The sequence below is a fragment of the Marmota marmota genome, unplaced genomic scaffold, assembly GCF_001458135.2.
Source record: "Marmota marmota marmota unplaced genomic scaffold, marMar, whole genome shotgun sequence".
NCBI lineage: Eukaryota > Metazoa > Chordata > Mammalia > Rodentia > Sciuridae > Marmota > Marmota marmota.
The window spans coordinates 14,098,800-14,118,543 of NW_026000222.1; the positions used below are offsets into that span (position 1 = coordinate 14,098,800).

The 19,744-nt window shown below is 41.7% G+C and overlaps 1 long non-coding RNA gene across 2 annotated transcripts; it reads left to right on the top strand.

Annotated features, from left to right (window-relative positions):
• The first annotated feature begins 8,718 nt into the window (after window positions 1-8,718).
• LOC107150938 lies at window positions 8,719-18,552 on the top strand. 2 transcript variants are annotated; one of them, XR_007343621.1, is made up of 4 exons: window positions 8,720-10,200; window positions 10,795-10,965; window positions 13,129-16,723; window positions 18,312-18,552. It is a non-coding gene; the product is annotated as an uncharacterized LOC107150938 (long non-coding RNA). The 2 variants fall into 2 exon arrangements; XR_001504654.2 differs by having other exon boundaries at window positions 8,719-10,200; window positions 13,129-18,552.
• The last annotated feature ends 1,192 nt before the right edge of the window (window positions 18,553-19,744 follow it).

Sequence of the window (19,744 nt, forward strand, 5' to 3'; positions counted from 1 at the left end):
GTAATACTCTCTAAAGCCCCAAGAACTCAGACAGGGAGTCATCTGTAGGATGTGGGGTTAGGAGCCCTCAGGGAAAAACTGAGCTAGACATTAAACTGGACACACCTATGAACTCTCACCTTGGTGCTTTCTCTGCTCAGAGGTCAGTGATATTCAAAATGAAAAGAATATCAGAGCACTAAGGGATTATGAGATTTCTTCTGAAACAACTCAGGATGATTAAATTATTTTATATTGTCTTAGTTTTGTTTTTATATTCAGGTTCTCTGAAAACTCTTACTCCATTTGGGATACTCCTCAGAGGAAAATTTGGCTAATCATAACATCCCAATCTATGGCCATGATCATAATGGCAAACAGGGTTTACTACATAAACATCCTTCTAGAATTACAAAATTGGTAGCCTATTATGATTGCTCTAAATAAAAGCAATTCTATACACTGGGCTTCTGTATCATGCTTTGTAAATGTATATATATGTATATGTATGTGTGTGTGTGTGTGTCTGTGTGTGTGTGAGACACACACAGACACACACACACATATACTCTGGATTTAGACAGTGATAGTAGCACAACACTGTGAATGTTCTTAATGCCACTGAATTAGACACTTTAAAATGGTAACTTTTACAGGTATTTTCTACCATTTTTTTTCTTTTAAAATCAAACATATATATACACACACACACATATATATTTATACTTATAAAAATATATATTTATATATATGTATATGCATTTTTTCTACTTACAAAGATATGTGTTCCCAATTGTAGAAAATTTGGAAAAGGCAAAAAATAAAAAACAGAAATTAAAAAAATATTGTAAGATCTCTCTTAATAGTTACAATTTTGGTATATATATTTTAAACACCTTTCTGCATAAGCATATCTTTTATTTTCATAGATTATTTACATATGAGTATACTATATATTATTTATTTGTTATAAATACACACACACACACACAATAGGGACAGAATTCAGAGGCACTGAGCCACATCCCCAGCCTTTTATATTTTGCATTTTGAAATATGGTCTCACTAAGTTGCTTAGGGTCTCATTAAGTTGCTGAGGCTGCCTTCTAACTTGTGGTCCTCCTGCCTTAGCCTCCCAAATCACTGGGATTACAGGCATGCACCACTGTGCCCAGTCATTTTATTTTTAAAAGATGCACATATTTAGATTTAGAAATAAAATTGAGATTTCCTATGTATACTATTTAGCTTGTTTTAAAAATTTGTTAATCAATGTATTATATATACTTTACATGTCTTTAAGTATCACTTCACAGCATAAAGATTGCACAGTAAATTGTTACATGAACATGCCACATTTTATTTAGTATATTTCCTGTTATTGGATATTTATGTTATTTAAAAACTTTCCCCATTTTCAATAACCCAGTGATAAAGTTTATTTTTTACATATCTCTTAATCGTTTTTCAGAAGACTCTTACCTCTTTTTCTCATATTTTTGTAACACTATGAACCTTGAAGTAATCACTATTGTTTATAATTATTTCCCAAAGATGAATAAGAGGCTTATTAGGTGTGAATAATCTCTCCTCACATCTATGTCATATGCCAAGATCAATAAGGCAAAATTACATATGTAAAGTGCTTGGATTTAGTGTATTACTGCTTTTTCTTATATCGAAAGATTTGTTGTTCACAGATGACATAATTATCTACGTAAACAGTACAAAAGAACCAGCAAAAAACTAACTAGAACTAATAAGTGATCACAGCAAGGTTGCAGGATACAAGGGTACTATACAAGAGTCAATCACTTTCCAATGTACCAGCAATGAATAACTTGAATTTGAAATTAAAAACACAATACTATTTATATTAGCACCACAAAAAATGAATTGCATAGGTAGAAATCTAACAAAATATGTACAGGAGCTATATGAGAAAACTTTGATGAAAGAAATCAAAGAAGATCTAAATAAATGGAGATATATTCCATGTTCATGGATAGGAAAGCTCGGTATCATTAAGACAACAGTTCTTTCCATCTTGATTTACAGATTCAGTGAAATCTCAATCAAAATTCCAGCAATATATTTTGTGGTTATTGGAAAACTTACTGCAAGATTTATATGGAGTTACAAAGGACTCTGAATAGTAAATATAATATTGAAATAGAAGAACAAAGTTGGAGGATGGACACTACCTGACTTCAAGACTTACTATAAAGCTATATTCATCAAGACAGTATAGTACTAATGAAAAGGTTGACAAATGGATAGGTTGAACAGAACAGATAGCACAGCAATATATACACATAAAGAAGCAAAGACACCATGGTGGAAAAAATGTAGTCTCTTCAAAAAATAGTGGTAGAACAACTGGACATTTAATGAAAATATGAATCTACACATGGACCTTATATTCTTCACAACAATTAACTCAAAATGTATCACAGTCCTAACTGTAAAACACAAGTTATAAAGTTCTAAGAAGATAATAGGAGAAAACCTAGATAACCTTGGGGTTGGTGGTGACATTTTAGATATAACCTGAAAGTCATGTTCCATAAGCAAAAGAATTGATAAGCTGAACTTGGTTAAAATTAAAAAAATCTTATCTGTGAAAGACATTGTCAAGAGGATGAAAAGACAGGCCACAAACTGGGAGAAGATATTTGCAAAAGATGTAACTGATAAAGACTTGTTATACAAAATATATAAAGGGTTCTTAAAACTTGGGGGAAAAAAGCAAGCAATCTAAATATGAAATGTACCAAAGATCTTAACAGACACCTAACCAAAGAAGATATGCAGATGGAAAATATGTATATGAGAAGATGCTTCACTTCATATGTTATTATGGAAACACAAATTAAAACATCAGTGGGTTTCCACTATATACCCATAAGAGTGGCCAAAATCCAGACTGCTATCTAAAATCAAATGAAATGTTGTTGAGGATGTGGGCAACAGGAGTGCTCATTCACTTCAGGTAGAAACACAAAGTGGTGAGCCATTTTGGAAAACAGTTGGACAGTTTCTTAAAAAAAATCTAACTTTATTTTTCCACACAACCCAGAAGTCATACTCCTTGGTGTTTGGTCAAATGAGTAGAAAACATGTCCACATGAAAACCCACACACAGGTGTAGTAAACCCTAATGTAAACTACAGTCTTTGGGTGATATTGATATGTCAATATTGGCTCATCAATCATAAGAAATGTACATACTCTGGCATGGGATGGAGACAATGGGGGAATCTATGGACATGTGGGGACAGAGGATATATAGGAATTCTCTGTATCATCTGCTCGATTTTGCTGTGAACCTAAAGCTGGTCTAAAAAAAAAATAAAATAAAGTCTTCTTAAAAAGGTGGATTTAGCCACCACAGTGTATTAAAAAGATTTGAATACATGTCTAGAGGTTGGAATCACAATAAGCTGGGATCAGTGGTGTTCAAGGTATTTACTAGATCCCCGATATCAGGACCCACTCTGTTCTGCATGGTAGGATCAGAGCACAAGCTGAATATTGGCCCCTGTGGGTTCTTATTCTGACTCAACATGGCATTTTTTTGTTTCTGGATCCTTAACACAACATCCAGTTCAACTATCTGTACTTATAGTCACTCTCCATTCCCTTCGGAAGTCCTGAGAGAAGCTGACTGCACTCAACCCAGATAATCACCTCCGACCTAAAGCCCATGAACAGTTCACTATCTGAGCTGGATCCTTCTTAGGAACAAGGTGTGTTCATCCCCAAACCTCTTTATGGAAGTGATTCTTGTTAGTGAAATTCATGGCTTAATGAAATAAAATATGACCAGGGGATACCTGAGTGTAAACACAGGCATTTCTGTGACAGCTACATCAACTCTGTGGACTCAAGTGAGTCACTAAATGTTTCCATGTAAGTAGGACAACTGCAACTGAAGGATTCTGTTCTCTGCTGGCTTCTGGAGTACACTTTGCCTCAAAGAAACAGAGTCTGGAAACTGTGGGCAAGCCACTTGGTGGTGGCTGTAAGATGGCATGGAACCCTAAGCAGATCACTCAAAAGAACTCACTTTGTCCTTCCACAGAGGATCAGTGAGTAAATGTATGTATGCTGTTTTAAGTTAAAATGCTTAAAAAAAATAAAAAAAATAAATGCCCCAACTTTAATGAACTTATAAAGTTAAGTGGCCAACTAATGACCTATTACAGGCTTTTTACAGGCACATGTAATATGCTGTTTTCACTGCTGGGCCTGAAATAGCATTAGCTGGACGTGTCTTGGACTTGGCCTGTCTCATGAGATGTGAGCTCCCCAAGGACAGAGCCACCTTTGCTGGGGACACAGAGAACAAGGCCTTGCAGCTACTAATCAGTGTTCTTAGAATTGAACCACAGTGTCTTAGTTTTGCATTTACTTGAATTCCTTCAGGTTGACTGCACTTCCTACCTTGATCCTCAGTCATTTTTCTTGATTGCCGAGTAACTCAGAGTGTTTGGGATGAAGAAATGCCTTTCATTAGTGATTCATTCTGCTGTGATTGGCCGGTCGGATTGAGGCAGAGGAGGGGACTTCTGGCAGTCTGGGCATGACTGAGGTATGGCTCAGCCAATTAAGTACTTCACACCAGAATATTCCACAAATGCTATAGGATAGTGAAGTAATTCATCACCTATATTTAAAGTTGGATTTACTGATATTTTATGGTATTAGATATTATTTCTATTAACATTTTATGCTGAAATTACAGAATGATTCGTGAGTACTGAATTTTTGATTGCTTTTACACTTGCTGGGACACTATTAAACTTGATTTACGTTAATAGCACTGTAAGAAGATATTAACAATGAAATTTCCAAAAGCACTTAGCATCTCATAATTGGAGTTAAATGACAAAAAAAATGAGGAGATAATAAAGTAAAGAGAGAAAAGGAGAGAGAAAGTTTTGACAATATCCTTTTTAACCTGTGGTTCTTAATAAGATTTTTGCAAGGATTGTTTTAGGTTAGGAAAGAATCAAATCTCCGATCAGGAGAGATGATGCTGATTTATTAAAGGGGTTTTATAATATGGAATAAAGACTGAGCTCCAGGTGGAAAGTACAAAATCTACTGCTTCTAGGAGAGAAAATTTTCTGACTTCCAGAGTAAGGAGGAAACTTTAATTGCTGCCCTTCCTTCCATGGTGGCTAGAAGATATTCTAACATTTTTCTTTTAAATGAAAATAATCAATTTAGGCATGATACTGGGTTACAGAGAGGTAGGCATCACAAGACACCAAAGCTAAAACCGTAACAATTAATAAAACAAAATTTTATCAAGCACTCTTTATGTGTAGGCTCTGTGTTGAGAAATTTATTCATATAATTTCATAACATCTATGTGCATTAGTCACTATTATCATCTACAGTTTACAGCTAAAGAAAGTGAGAATCAGAGAAGTTTGGTGACAGGCAAGTAGTAGCATTAGGGATTTGAACCCAGGCAGTCTAGCTCCTGAAAAGATCCCTAACCACCAGAGTCTTTTGAGCCTAACCATTAAGTTATAGGTAGTCTGGTTAATGACAAGAGTCACATTATAAATGCCTTTCATGGGCCCTCTGTGCTTTTTCCCAAAAAGGACCTCTTCCTTCCTAAGAAAATGATTGAGTCATATTTTATAACAATTAGTATAAAGGTGAATGTGAATGCTATTTAATAGCAGTGTTACTCTTCTAGGTTTAAATATTTTCTTTGACCTTAAAAATTTGTTTTTAAAAAATGAGTTTAAAAGAAATTTAAGAACTTTCCTGGGCCACTAACAGTGGTGGGGCCCTAGGTATCAAGTCTACTGTCCCTTCTGGAGAATTCAGCCCTGGTTAGCATGATGAGCAAAGTCAGAGCTAGGGTCTAATTTTCTATTACAATAGAATCCAGAAAACCATGGATGGAAATAACACAAGAAAAGGAACCAGGGGATTTCTGTCTCCTTTATATTTCTGGAGGACAACATGGACTGGGTCCCTTCATGCTCCCCTGGGATTACAACTCCAGATCTGAAATGGTCTTCAATACACAGTCTTCCCTGGGTATCCACAGGGTCTTTGTTCTGGGACCTCCCTGGATACCAAAATCTGAGGATGCTCAAGTTGCTTATGTATGATGGTGTAGTTCTTTGCATATAACTTACATGAATACTCCTGGAGACTTTAAATCATCTCTAGGTTATTTAAAATACCTAATTCAATGTGAAAGCTGTATAAATACTAATGACACTGTATTGTTTAGAGAACAACGACCAACAGTCTGTCCCCGTTCAGTATAGATGAATTTTTTTGCAAAGGGGATATTTTTAATCCGTCGTTGGTTGAATCCATGGATAAATCTTTTTTGTTAACAAACTTGGATCCTCAGCTGATAATACCACCTACAAACTAACAGAATATTAGAGATGGTGAGTGTTGTCAGATACAAGATCTGTTGCTCAATTAGGATTCCAACTTGGTTGCTGTTTGGGAAATGATTCCCTGCACATGCAGGAGAAGCCCAACCATACAACCTCATCCTCCTCCCTCACAGTGAGCAGCCGGGGTTTCTGATTAAACAGAAGTGAGATTCATTCATTCAACTCTTTCATCAAGCCAGTGATGCTTTCCTTGACCTATTTTCTTGGGAGCTAAAAAGAAAACTAGAGATCACTCTCAGAAGGTACTGAATCTCAAGCTTTGGCCCAGACTTGAATATATTTTGAGTAAAAATAATGGGGAAAAATCCATTTTTAGTTCTCAAATTGCTCCTCGATTACTTTCCTGGATATAGGGGAAATCCAAATGTGTATAACCACAATCCCATTTTTGGGTTGATATCTGTTTTGCTTTATGATAAAAGTAATCTCAAATTAGTACTGGTTGAACTAAGTCATTTGCATGAAGTCTTTTCAGTGGTAGATATAACAGACTGAATGAGATTCATGTGTAGACATTATCTAAATTTCCCCCTGTCTAAAGGAATGGTTTAAAGAGGAACAGCAATGTATACTTTTATTAAGCAAGGAAAGAGCTCCAGGAATTGAGGATAAAATATTTTCCTTGTAATTTTTTTAACTCATTTAAAATCGTATGCTGTTACTGACCTCACTCTTTAGTGTTTTAAACCAGAGAACAAATAGCCAAGTATTTCGCATTTACAGAGTTCATTTGGAAATTGGGCATTATTTATCTTAAAAAATGGATTGAGAATGTGAATCTGGAGTTCTGTTGAGATCATAGTTCACTAAAGGCACAAAATAAAAAGGGATTGGTAACTGGTAAGCAAATGACAGATGATTGAATGGATAGATACATGAATAGATTAATGAATAGACAGAAAAGCAGATGGATAATACAGATGAATGAATTAATAGAGACACAAATGGATAGACAAGTAGATGACAGATAATAGAAAGATATTCATAGATCAATATATGGTTTGAAAATGGATAGTGAGATGCACATGGATGAATAGATGACTGGAAGCAGAATAAATAGTTGATATATAAATGAATATAGCTAGATGAATGGATGGATAGATGCTGGAGATTGATGAATGTGAGGGTAAATTTGGAATGAAATTGTAGATAGATGAAAGGGTGCAACAATATCATGATTGTACCCAACTGCAGTGGAATACCAATAAGGATAATGGCATTTCTCTTCATGGAGATCTTAAAACCGTTTAACTATTTTGGGGGCACATGGACTGGAGGCAGGAAATTAGTTGGTCTTGAGGGCCCTGAAGTTTCAAGTTAAATGCTTCAAAGATGTGAAAATATACATGGGTGTGCCATGACTAGACCACTTCTGAATTCTCCGTAATACTTAATTCTGGCCCATCTGGCCTCTGACACCTCAGAGAACAATAGGCGGATGCAGAGATGGAGGACGAAAGTGACTTCCCTGGGCAGCCTTTCTTCATCCTTGATAATACACAAGAAAACATCCCTTTTAGCCTCTTTATTTCTGATATTCATATACACCTTTGCTGGTAGACCTACTTGGGAAAGCCTGGTGCTGTAATTAATCCATGTCACAGGAAGATGTAGTATCGGCAGAATTTATGAGTGGGTTTGAGCTGCGGTGATGAGTAGAGGCACCTCAGTCCGTGTGATATAAATTCCTCTGTTAATTGGATTGCTGGAGCTAATCAGAAGCCAGAAAGGGAATAAAAAAAAAAAAAAATCACTGCTTCTGCGGCTGCTGCTGCTGCTGCTGCTGCTGCTGCTGCTGCTGCTGCCGGCTGATAAAGCGGACAGCTCCTTTCAGACCAGGGGGTGTTGGAATTGAATCCTCATGTGGAGGTCTTACTCTAGATAGCTATCTCAAAGGTGACACATCCCTTCTGTCACTAGGCCAGGAGGAGATAGATAGGGTGATGGGAGAGAGGAGAGAGGGATCCCAAAGAGATTTTTATTGCCCAATTGTAAAAACACAGTGAGTAGGGAGAGATGAAGGGAGCACAGGCCAAGGTGGGGAAGGTGCTCACCATCCAACGGCCAAGAGGACTGGAGAGTTTTTCTAATGTGAAGTACTGCTCCCTGGGACATGTGTGCATGCCCGATGTCACTCTGGACTCCGAGGCCTCCTCTCCACAGACAAGAAGAGCTTGCAGGAGAAAGCCATCTGTGGCTTGTCACTTAGCTTATATCACATTCTTGCTTCCACTCCCCTGAAGACAGAAGGCTAAGGGGAGGATGCAAATCCCATAGGGTACTTGGGCAAATGCAGAGCAGGGAGCTCAGGGGACCGGCTCATGCCAAGGGGAGGTAAGGGAGAAGCCCAGGTGTGAAATCTCTCACCCTGGCAGAAAACCAGCAGGGCAGAGCCCCTGACAGGAATGTTCCATTTGTGTCCACTTGTTCCACATTTTGGATGGGGTTGGGATAGAGCAAGTGTGTGTTCATCTTGCAAACCTTTCCCACCAAGGATCAATGGTTCCTTCCAGTTGAATGCATGCATTGCGGCTGACCAGGACACTGGGACTGTTGCTTAAGTCTTCTCCGCAGGGGAAAGTGGGTCCCTAAATTTGGTTTTACCGAGCTGAGTGCCCTGCAGTTCTTATTAAATTCTACCTTTTCTCTCCTGTATTCTTTTTCCCCTGTGATTACCACTTCTTTGCCCATATTTCTTCCCAAGCCCTCTACATAGACTCCCAAAGCCCTGCCTCGGAGGTAAATCCTTAGCTTCGATGAGTAGGCGGCAAGCCCCTCTTGCACACAACAAAGACTCTATTTTTTTTTTCTATCTTTTGGGCGACACGATAAAAAATAACCCTGTATTTATGCAAATTGCAAAGTAGCGTGTGATAATGAAAACAAAACAGCGCTGGCCCGCAGCCAAGACATGGCGCTGACGGGGGCTCCCGACCATTTGGCTCTTGATTCTTCGGGGAAAGCAGCTGTAGAGAAATGAGAATACTGAACACCCTCCTAACGCGCGCACACCCTCGTCCGCACGCATTCCGGCACCCGTCGCCTCGGAGCCAGCCCAACTTGGGGATCCAAAGGCGGTTCTGCTTCCGACCGCCGATGAGCAGGGCAGCGTCGTCCCCCACGAGCCTCCCTGGCCCCCTGCTCCTGATCCCCTTTCAGGAATTTACAAACATTTTCCCCAGATCAATATCCGTATTGATTATTCATTGTGAGTGAGTCGTGTGTCTTTGGTGATCCAGCTTGCAGAGGTAGCAGCCAAAGGCTGCTGCAGGGGAAAAAAAAAAAAATAAAATAACAGAAGGCGACAGGGACCCAGCTCTTGCTGGGTCTGCGGCTGTCGGCAACACCGAGAGGGAGAAGAAGAGAGAAGAGGACTTCAAAACGAAGGGTTGGGCCAGAGTGGAAGAGAAAGAGGGGCGCAACAGCAAGAGGAAGGAAGCCAGGGCCGGACGGTCTGGTCCTGGGGATCTCGATGGCTTGGAGGAAACCCCCATGTTGGGTCTGCTGTGACGCACAGATGGCAGTGGACTTCCTCGGCTCTGGGAGTGAAAAGTGACTCACAGTTTTGGTATCTCCTACGTAAGAGCTTTGGGGGGATTCCTTGGCTTGCTGACAGGCAAAGCAGAACTGCAGCAGCGGTGAGGTGCAGCGCACGGTGATGCCTTCCACCTGCCTCGCCGAGGAGGATGTGCCGTCCTTGGGTTTGGCTTGAACAGCTTGCTGCTCTCCGATGGCACGCAGAGGGAGAATAATTAAAAAGGCCAGCATCACTTACTAAGTGAGTAAACACAAAGCCGTTCCAAACGTGCTCTCCAGCTAATGAGAAGCTGTAATTTCTTATACTTCAAGGCAAAAATAAGACAGTGATGGGGGCTCAGTGGAGTGTGTGTGTGTGCGGTGGATCTGGGGGTGGGAGGTGGTGGTTGGTGATGGAGATAAATCGACTAATTGTTGGCAATGTTTAAAAAAGGGATTACTGGAAAAGACAGTGAAATGATGACAGGAAAACATCTTGGACCAGAGCCAAAAAAAAAAAGAGGCAAACCAAGTCTGTAGCTTGGAGATGGGAGGCTCGGCAGGGATTGCCTGGCGTTCCCCAGCTGAACATGGAATATAGTGCAGACACACAAGAGGACGGGACCCAGGGCCACCAGAGTGTCCGGAGGAAGGAGCTACGGCATGCCAGGATACATGGTCATCTCATACATTGAGAAAAAAATATCCCAAACCAAAAAACAACACAATAAAAACCAACCTGTCCTCTCCTTCTAATTGGAGCCTTCTGCTTGCTCAAAATTGCTTCAGTTTATTAAAAGCAACCCCCTCAATATGCCTTCTGATGCTAGGAGCCGCTGATTCTGTTTGTTTCCAGGAAGCTGCCGCAAGGTTACAGAAATGTCCTGGAGGAAGGAGGTTGAGGAAATTCAGTTTTCCATTGGCTGGGCTTTTGGCAAAAATGCCAGGTGATCATCTTTTGCCATTTGGACCGCCATGTGGGAGCAATTTTGGGATTCCTCTTCTGTTGTCACCCAGCTGTGGCTTGGTGAGTTCAAAACCAACCATGAATAAGACTCTTTTAATATAGTGTTCAAACACACATGACAAAGTGGGGACCCCACGGAATAAAGTGAGCTGATTTTCCTTCTTTCTGGGTGTTTGGTTAATTGAGCTATATGGTTCTCTTTCCCATGAGTGGAGTTGGGTGTTTGTTTTTTTTTTAAGGATTTCTGGAACTGGGAGTTCAAATAGATAAGATATCCTCCTTGTAAATGTTTTTTTTGTTTGTTTGTTTTTAAATCTTCATGTTGCTTCCTTATTTTGAACTCCCCAATGCATTCCAAGTTTCCCAAGCAGGAGAAATACATCCTGCAGAAGTGAGCCTTGGAAACCCAGAGGAGGTGGAATTAAGCCAGTTGTGGATGATTCGGGTACCTTATATCGCGTATCTTCATGGAGACCCGTGGCATCAGTGTGTGGGCGTGTGTGGGCATCATGTGGTGTGTATGCGGCTCTGTGTCTGCATGTCTCTCTGAGAGGGAGGGAAAGAGTGAAGTCAGAGAAGGCTGAATGTTTGGGTTTTTATGTAATTCATGCAGAGCATGTTCAGTGCTGCAAGGCAGACAGCCACCCATCCCTGGACTCTGCGGCTCTGGAGGGCCTGCATAGACCTGATCTGAATGTTAAATGCAGGAGACGAAATTAGCATACTAACCAAGGACATCAACCCCTCCTCGCAATCAGTAAATGGCTGTCTCCTCTCTCTAAAGCCAGCACAGCCATGCACGCCAGCCACTTAACTATGTCCTCTGCCAGGTCCTTTTTTGTGTTTGTTTTTTTGTTTTTGTTTTTTGATGAAAGACTGGAAATTCATTAATGAGGAGGGAAGGAAGGGCTTCAAGGGGCTGTAATGAAAACAAATGATCCTCTTTAAACCTCATGACGGCCAATGCTGGGGGGGTGGCAGGGCTGCTTTCTGTTCTGGGGCTGGAGAATAGGAAATTCCACAGACAACAGGCCACTTGACGGGAGCCAAAGAACGCACTGCTTGGAATACTTCTTCTATGTGGCACAGCCCAGCCATGACCAGTATGTCTGTGTTAATAAACCTAGAACAAGCTTTATTTTCCTAACTCTGAAAGAGAAGTGTGGTCTACCAGATGTCTTTCCATTCAGGCACAGGTGATCAAAGTTTCTTGCCCTTGTAAGGGTAGGAAGAGCATTCTAGAATCTTTTGGTAAATGGCCTTTTATTTTTGAACTAATATATTTTTTTTCTTTTGGATTATGCATTGGGCCTTCTGTAAAGGCAGTAGTTGCTTTGGTTTTAATCTCTGTCATATGAGGAAGCACACAAAAGATTTGACTTTTACTTCTGTGGAGCCCCAGACTAAAGTAGATAGGATGCTAAGAGTTGACAATCAGACACTTCACCCCAAGTATTAGGAGGGTGAAAGTTTACTTCCTTCTTTATTTTAACCACTTGAACCTCAGAAACAAACGTCTTCTCTTCCATTGCACTTTCTTGGTTTGGTTTGATAGGAGGGGTTATATACGCTGAAATCTCCATGGACCTGTGGACAACAGCCTGAGGAAGCAACATGGTGGACTGGGGCTTGGAGTGACCTGAGAGCACTAGCCACCTGCTGGGGGACGAAAGCCCTGCTGGTGTTACCTGACCTTCTGAGGTTCCCAGAGGTGGACGCTGGCATGCTTAACTATAAAATAGACCAGTTTAAAAACCATCTAATGTTAAATAAAATACATTCGCAAAGATAGTCTTGGCCCACAGTGTAGCGGTTTGTAGTCTTTGCTTTAGTCTAAAATATCTAGCACAGGTACTTTTACTTTGTATTCATTAAAAAACGTAGATACTATCAATGACTGACAAAAATCATGGAAGAGTGTGTTTTGGAGTAGAAGGGAAGACTGATTTAAAACAATGAAGAGGCGGGGGATGGATTTCCATATAGACTGCCTTCCCGGTTAGTAGGATGGTGTAACGTCACCTTCCTCTAAGGTAGTGACCTCCGAAAAGATTTATTTCCCCAGGGTCATAACTGGGAAGATTAAATGTCTATAAAGCAATGTGGTTTGCCTGTTTTTTTTTTCATGCATCTCTCCAACAATTTTTAAAATGATTAGCAATTAGGGCTATTTTAACTTTCTTTTTTTTTTAATTTAAAAAATGCCTTCTTATGTATCCACAGAACTCTCCCTCTCAAGTGGGTAAGAAAAATTTTAAAAAAAGATAGAAATCCCCAGAAGAGAGAGATCCACCTGCAGTTTGGAAGAAAGTTATTCCATGGTGCCTGAAGTGACTTCAACAGAAAAAGACACTACGGCAGATGGCAAAGGGCAGCAAGAAGGCCCCTCTTCTCCCACGACGACATCTCACAACCGTACCGGGCTTTCCAATTTCCAAGGTGTTCTTCACACGTATCGTCCTGTTTAATTCTCACTATGGCCAGTGATACTGGTGAGACAGATAGGATTTGGCTGATTTTTACAGACGAGAGTACTCAGGCTCCAAGAGAGAACTTGCCTAAGGTTAAAAGCTAGAAAGAGACAGTCCTGGGTAAACCAGGTTTTAATCTGATTCCATTTAATTATTCCCCATACGTCTTCATAAAAGATGTCCTCTTTAGAACTTCTGACCCAGAGCTTCCTTGGCTCTCCCTCCTGCCCCCTCCCTTCCTCACTAGGAGGTTTTCATCAGGCAGCCTGTGTCATTTGTGCAATTTACAAATACTCCCTGAATCCTATCAGCAGTTAAGAACCGCTGCGGGGTTATGACTGGCAATTGGAAAAATCCCCTTCATTTGCACCTATCTTCTTCCTTCCTTTGAGAGTCAAGTTTACCAAAAAACTGCTCTGCATTTACTTCTTTTCCCAATTTATCTCTCTACCCAAGGCAACCCATTCCCACTCCCACCAGTGGCCCATGAAATGGCGCCTTCCTTCCCTGCATCATTGAATTCTGGTGATGGCTCCCTCCTCTATGAAACTTCTCCTCTGTTGAATCTGGCACAATTGTCTTCGTCCTTCATTTCTGGTAACTTCCCCGCATGCTTCATCTCAGATCTTTGTCCCCCACAACCTCCATCCTTTAAATACTAATATTCCTGGTCAGGGTTTCTGTAGCTTTCTGTTCTTTGCTTTTTGCAATGTAAACCATTGGCTTCAATGGCCGTCTAGAAATCAGCCATCAGCTTACCATCTCCAGCCCAAACCACTCTCCTGAACTCAACCACAGGTAGTGGGCAACCTGCTTTCTCCTCCTTGGGATGGGTCCATGGAACTTGAACTGTCTTCCTATTTCTTTCTTAGTTTATTTCCTCAGTGGCTTTCCCAATAGCTTGACTGCTGTCTTCCTCCTCAACATGCCCGTCCCTCAATTTAACTGGTCCGCAGAGAGTGCAAATGTGGTGATCTGTTGGCTTCTGTGAGGTCCTTCAGCGAAGGTCCTCCTTCCCACGAGGCCTGCAAGGCTCCTCTGGATCTGGGTCTTGCCTCTCCTCCTGCCTCTCTCTTGGGACTCTTCCAACTCTGGGCCCCATGTTGTGGGATGCCCTGAACTCCTTCATGCCTCTAAGGTTTTATATGTGGATCTTGCTTTCCAGAATGGTCAATTCTATTTGCCTCACTTGGCTAACCCTTTGGGACTGTTCCAGCAAGAAGCATACCATCCCCCTTTAAGCCTCCACTGAGTTATGTGCTGCCCCCGGCTCCCTACCCCAGGGTCCCTCTTCCATGGCTTTTATCCCACTTTTACAATAACTGAGTTTTCTAGTTGGATCACGAGATACTTAGAGGCAGACTGGTGCCTTTTATCCTTTGTTCCCAGCACTAAGCGCAGGTCCTGACGTAAATTGGATGCTTAATAAATTAACGTTACTATTTCTATTTTGAGTATCATAAATACTATTTTTTCAGCTGTAAGATCACAAGGTCTCCAAAACAATCAGGGTGAAGAAAATATGACAACCATTTCCCATAGAGAAAATGGGATTTCCTATGGTGCAGTTCTCACCTACAGCAGTTTTTTGACTTCTGTCCGGAGAGAGACAAGCACGAGGGTGGTCCCTAGGTGTCTGCTGATGCGGTAGAAACTTTAGAGTTAATTAGAAGCTCTGGCTAAAGCTGGACTTCCTTTGCGGAGTTCCCGGGAGGAAACACAAAATTAACAGTTCAAGGTTACTATTAGAAAAATGGCCTGTTTCCCTCAGGTTATGCCTCAGGGAGCTCGTGCCTCTCTCTGCCAAGTCTAACATGTTTCCACTTTCCTTTAGACAGGGTACATTTGCTACCTTAAGATGGGTCATAGTCACAATGGTGGAGGCTCTTGAGGTCAGGGGCCGCTTCTCTGTGTATCTTCCAGCAGCAGGGGATTCTGGGGTCTCACTTAGTACCCGGTAAATTGAACACTGAGAAAAATCTGCTCGGCATCGCACAAGGAACAGGTGTGGTTTTGTAAGTTCTCATCTTCCATAAAGCAGAAAAATAAAGCCGAAAGTGGCATATGATCAGTCATCCAGACCTCCCTGGCAGTCCCCCCAAAAGTCTCGAGACCTTATTAGGAATTCCTAACTTTGGAAATATGATCATTTGCTGTAGTTATAGTCTACAGAGTCACCACAGACATTGAATTAGTGAATACTGAGCCACTGTTCCTAGGAGAACCAGAGGGTTAGTTCCTGTGAACTCCTGACACTTTCAAGTGATCAATACATAGCCTCGAGTGTTTCTGGTTAAGAACACCTTATTAAATATATATTGTTACCTCATTAACATTGAGCTCATAGTCAACAGCACTCTAATGCATGCCTGAATGAAGCTCTTGAAGCATGTGTTTTCTTTGTGAGGTATATCTCAGCTTTCTTGCCCTTGGGGACACTAGAGAGCCTTATGCTTGGGGGTGCATTTTAAACAGTGACATCAACAATACAAAGCACACGATGTAAAAAACGTGGCCCTGTGGAAAGAACACTTGTTTACAGAATGAGAAATGAAACAAGAAGGCAGAGCAAGGCCTTATTCGACCTCAGCTGGGAATTGGGTGACTCAAACTTTTTACTTCTCTGCACATGTCCATGAATAACCACGAGTGTGGCGAGCACTGATTTGAAGTCACAGCTTAACTTCAGGGAGTAGGCAAATTCACCAACATAGAATCTGTGAATCCTGAGCATTGACTGTACCACCAGAAATATATTGATTAAACAGTAGAGCTTTTGCTTATTTCCAAATAGAATACAATGACCTTGCTCAGAGGCCAATTCTGACTTTGAAGCCTATTCTTTAATTTGTAAAGAACTTCTACTTTCTGGTGAGGGATCATCTTCACTTCCTTAGAAGTCTTTATGTAACTGGCGCTCAATAGAAGTTGTCTGATGTTGGGGGTGGGGTGGTGCATTTTTTTTCCTTCAGAACTGGTTTGTGGTGATGAGATGCAAAGGCTGGGAGATCAATTGGACCTCATTGGAAACTTCGAGAAGCCTCCCAGCATCTATGATTCAAAGGTGGACTCAGCAAAATTATAGACGACTTGTGTTAAGCACTTGCTGGACACAGAGGAGATACTTGATTGTCTTACAAAGTTATTCTTTTGAGCTAAATCTTTCTTTGAGTCACATCTTCACTTATATTTCATGTTGCAAGTAGCTGCTCAGAAATTCATTTGTGCTGTTTTCTTATTGATTCCCATCCTGTTGTGAAGAATGGATGCAGAACTAAAGCGTGACACTACCCTTTCGTACAAACCAAAGGCGCGCTTCACGTGGGTCTCAGGAGTCAGGAAAGCGGGTAGGTTGGGAATGTAGAGTGGACACAGAGGGGCAGCAATGACAGGATTCAGACACTGAGGGTTCTAGAACGAGGCTCGGAAACTTAATGTGTCTCCATAGAAGTGTAATCAGTTTAGTTCCAGCGGGACTGAAATCTCTACTCTGTTGTTTATTAAGGCCACAACCCTAACAAAGTCAGGCAACCTCTACAAAAACTGTTCCCTTTTCTGTGAAATGAACCATGGTATCAACTTCTTGGAAAGACTGTGAGGATTAAATGAGATAATGATGTCAAATGCTTACATAATGTATGTTTAAACTCCAGGAGAATATTCTATGAAAATGGCAGTTGGTAATTATTAGAATTTTCCAGATTCCTACCTAGCCATCTGACTTCAGAGTCATGCATATTTAGGAAAACTGGAAGTGAAGAGACCTGCTCTAGGTCAACTTCCTTATTTTATAGAGGAAAAATTGGCTGTGCAGGATTTGGCCTTTACAGCTCACAGAGCCAGTCAGGGCAGGATCCAGAGGACAGCCAAAGTCCTGAGCATCTAGATTTTTCTTCCAGATCCTTCCCCAACTATTAACTGTCTGCCACCTCCAGCCCTACCCTAGTAGCATGGCAACTGTCACTCTGTGGGTCACCATCAACTATGGCAAAAAGTCTCTGTGCTAAGAGTGTCAGCCAGTTAGAACCTGACACAGAGTAGGACCCACTCTGAGTGTGACTTCTTCATATTTCCTGGCTCTACATATACGTAGCCATGAGCCAATACTTTTCACAGCATATGAAAGCCAGAAGGATCACAAAGGCCACAGAAGGAATGCTCTTTTTTTAAAAAAGGGATCAATTATTTCTGCAGTTCTCTGTGGCAGTTTGTAAGATGCTTCCCTGGAAAAGCCACTGGATATATAAGCTCCAAAGCTTGTAAGTGATCATGCCATATTGGGACAAGAGACCATGCTGTACAAAGTGGATGAAGCTGGTGATTTTCCACCAAGCCTGTCTCACTGAGTGGAGTACGGGCTTAAAGTGGGCTGTCCCAAGATGCCAGGGATGTTGTCATCAGGTTGGAGGTTTATGTGTGTGTGAGGGAGGGACAGGACAGTCCTGGAAGAGCCCTTGTAAGAAGTGGGCAGTGCCATGGGGAGATGGACCATGGAGCATTCAGGCAGGAAATTCTATCTAGAAGGACAGCGGCCCTAGCAAGACCACTCATGTGCAGAATGAGTCTTGCCAGCAAAGCAGAGGTCAGAGTCTGGGGTGTGGGTCAAATGAGAGAGCCAAATGCTCTGAAGGGGTATAGAAGCAACAGGGTTAGAGCCAATGTCACAGCTCAGATTGGGCCCACCTCTGTTCAGGTGAGTTGGTATCAAGACCTGGAAGTGATCAGGTAGGCCTGGAGGGCTTGGTGGACCCTCACCTATTCCATCACACAAGAGAATCAATATCTGCTACAAATAGCTCATGCTTGAGCAAACCATAGTACGTCTCAGTGGGTACTGCATGGTCTGGGAGGTATCAGGCAGGTCCTCCTGATTGTCTGTGGCTGTGCCCTACTCCTTCTCAATTCCTCACCCATTCTTGTCCTCTTTCTATTTAGACCCAACTGAACTGATGACCTATGAATACTGAGAGAAGATGTAACTTGATCAGAATATCTGCCTTGTGAAAGATCTGTCACTGTATTTAATCTGCCAAGGTAATAGGTTTAAGTCAAACACCCCTGACATAGCCAATCCACTAAGCTATTATATTTGCATTTTATATTGAACATGCCTGTGATATTCCCTTGGGTAGATGGAGCTGACATACCTGTATGATAGTAAAGGCTTAATTGTGAATAGCTTTCATCAGGGTTTTGCTTCAGTGATTTCAGCATCTTATGTGCACAGAAAAACATCCCAACAAACACACACCAGCGTCCAATGTAATGCCTGTTTAGTGGCTTAATTTGGATTTACACAATCTCTCATTCAGAATGCAATGATTCAACAATGACCTCACTTATCTGGAATTGGTAATAAAGAGGATGATAATAATAGTAAAAGCCCTCCAAGAATCCAGAAACGTTGTTACTGAAGTGACATCATGGAATTTCAGAGACTATAGAGACTACCTCCAACTTTCATTACCTGTTGGATACAGGCTCCTTTTAAGCACTGGGTTTGACTGGTTGGTAGGTGGCCAGAAGCTCTGCATAGGTAATTGTGCTGCAGAAGTCTACCCTCTCTTGAAAGAATGGGTTACTAGGGCAGGATTCGGGCTCTTCCATCTTTGTTAGTGTGGGATACTCATGACAGCTACCCGCGGTGTGTCGGCCCCTGTGGGGAAAGGGAGGTGGCAGCATTTTTCCAGTGTAAGGGGGGTGCTCCAGGATCTGAAGTCCTCCTCGGTTCCTGGAGACTTCCCCTTCTTCTTTTGAGAGTCTAGGAAAATATCTGAATTGAGAAGTGGAGGGCAAGTGCTGAGGGAACCCAAAGAATTCTGGGAAACGTGGCCGGTCATACCAACTGAGCTGAAAATCTAATAGCAGTGTCCTTGGGGATTCCCACACCCCTAGGCATGGCTGGGGAACTGCGGGAAGAGCTGCTGGGAATATTTTTGAGCGGCAGATGAAGGAATGTTCTAGACAAGTATTCATTCTGAGAAGAGGGTTGGACACATAGGCACATTCAAGAAGAATGACATAGTAATCCAAGGGGTCCCCAGAAGTAAAGGGTTCTAAATACCAGGTCGTACTGGCAGCACTTGCTGATCACTGGGATATGGCTTCCTCCTCATGGCCAGGTACTTGGGGGAATGAGGCTTTGCCAGCAAAGGGCTCCTGAGTCACAAGGCATGACCTCCCCATGTAGACTTGGAGCTGTGGGCACAGGGCTCAGGACAAGAAGTCTAAGGGTAAATGGATTAGGAATACGGGATCCCAGGCCGACTGGATCCCTAAGTAGCCAACTGGGTAACTGACACCCATCAAACCCTGAAGAACCGGGTACCCGGGCCAGGCTTTTGATGATACCCTTATGGAAGAAGGAT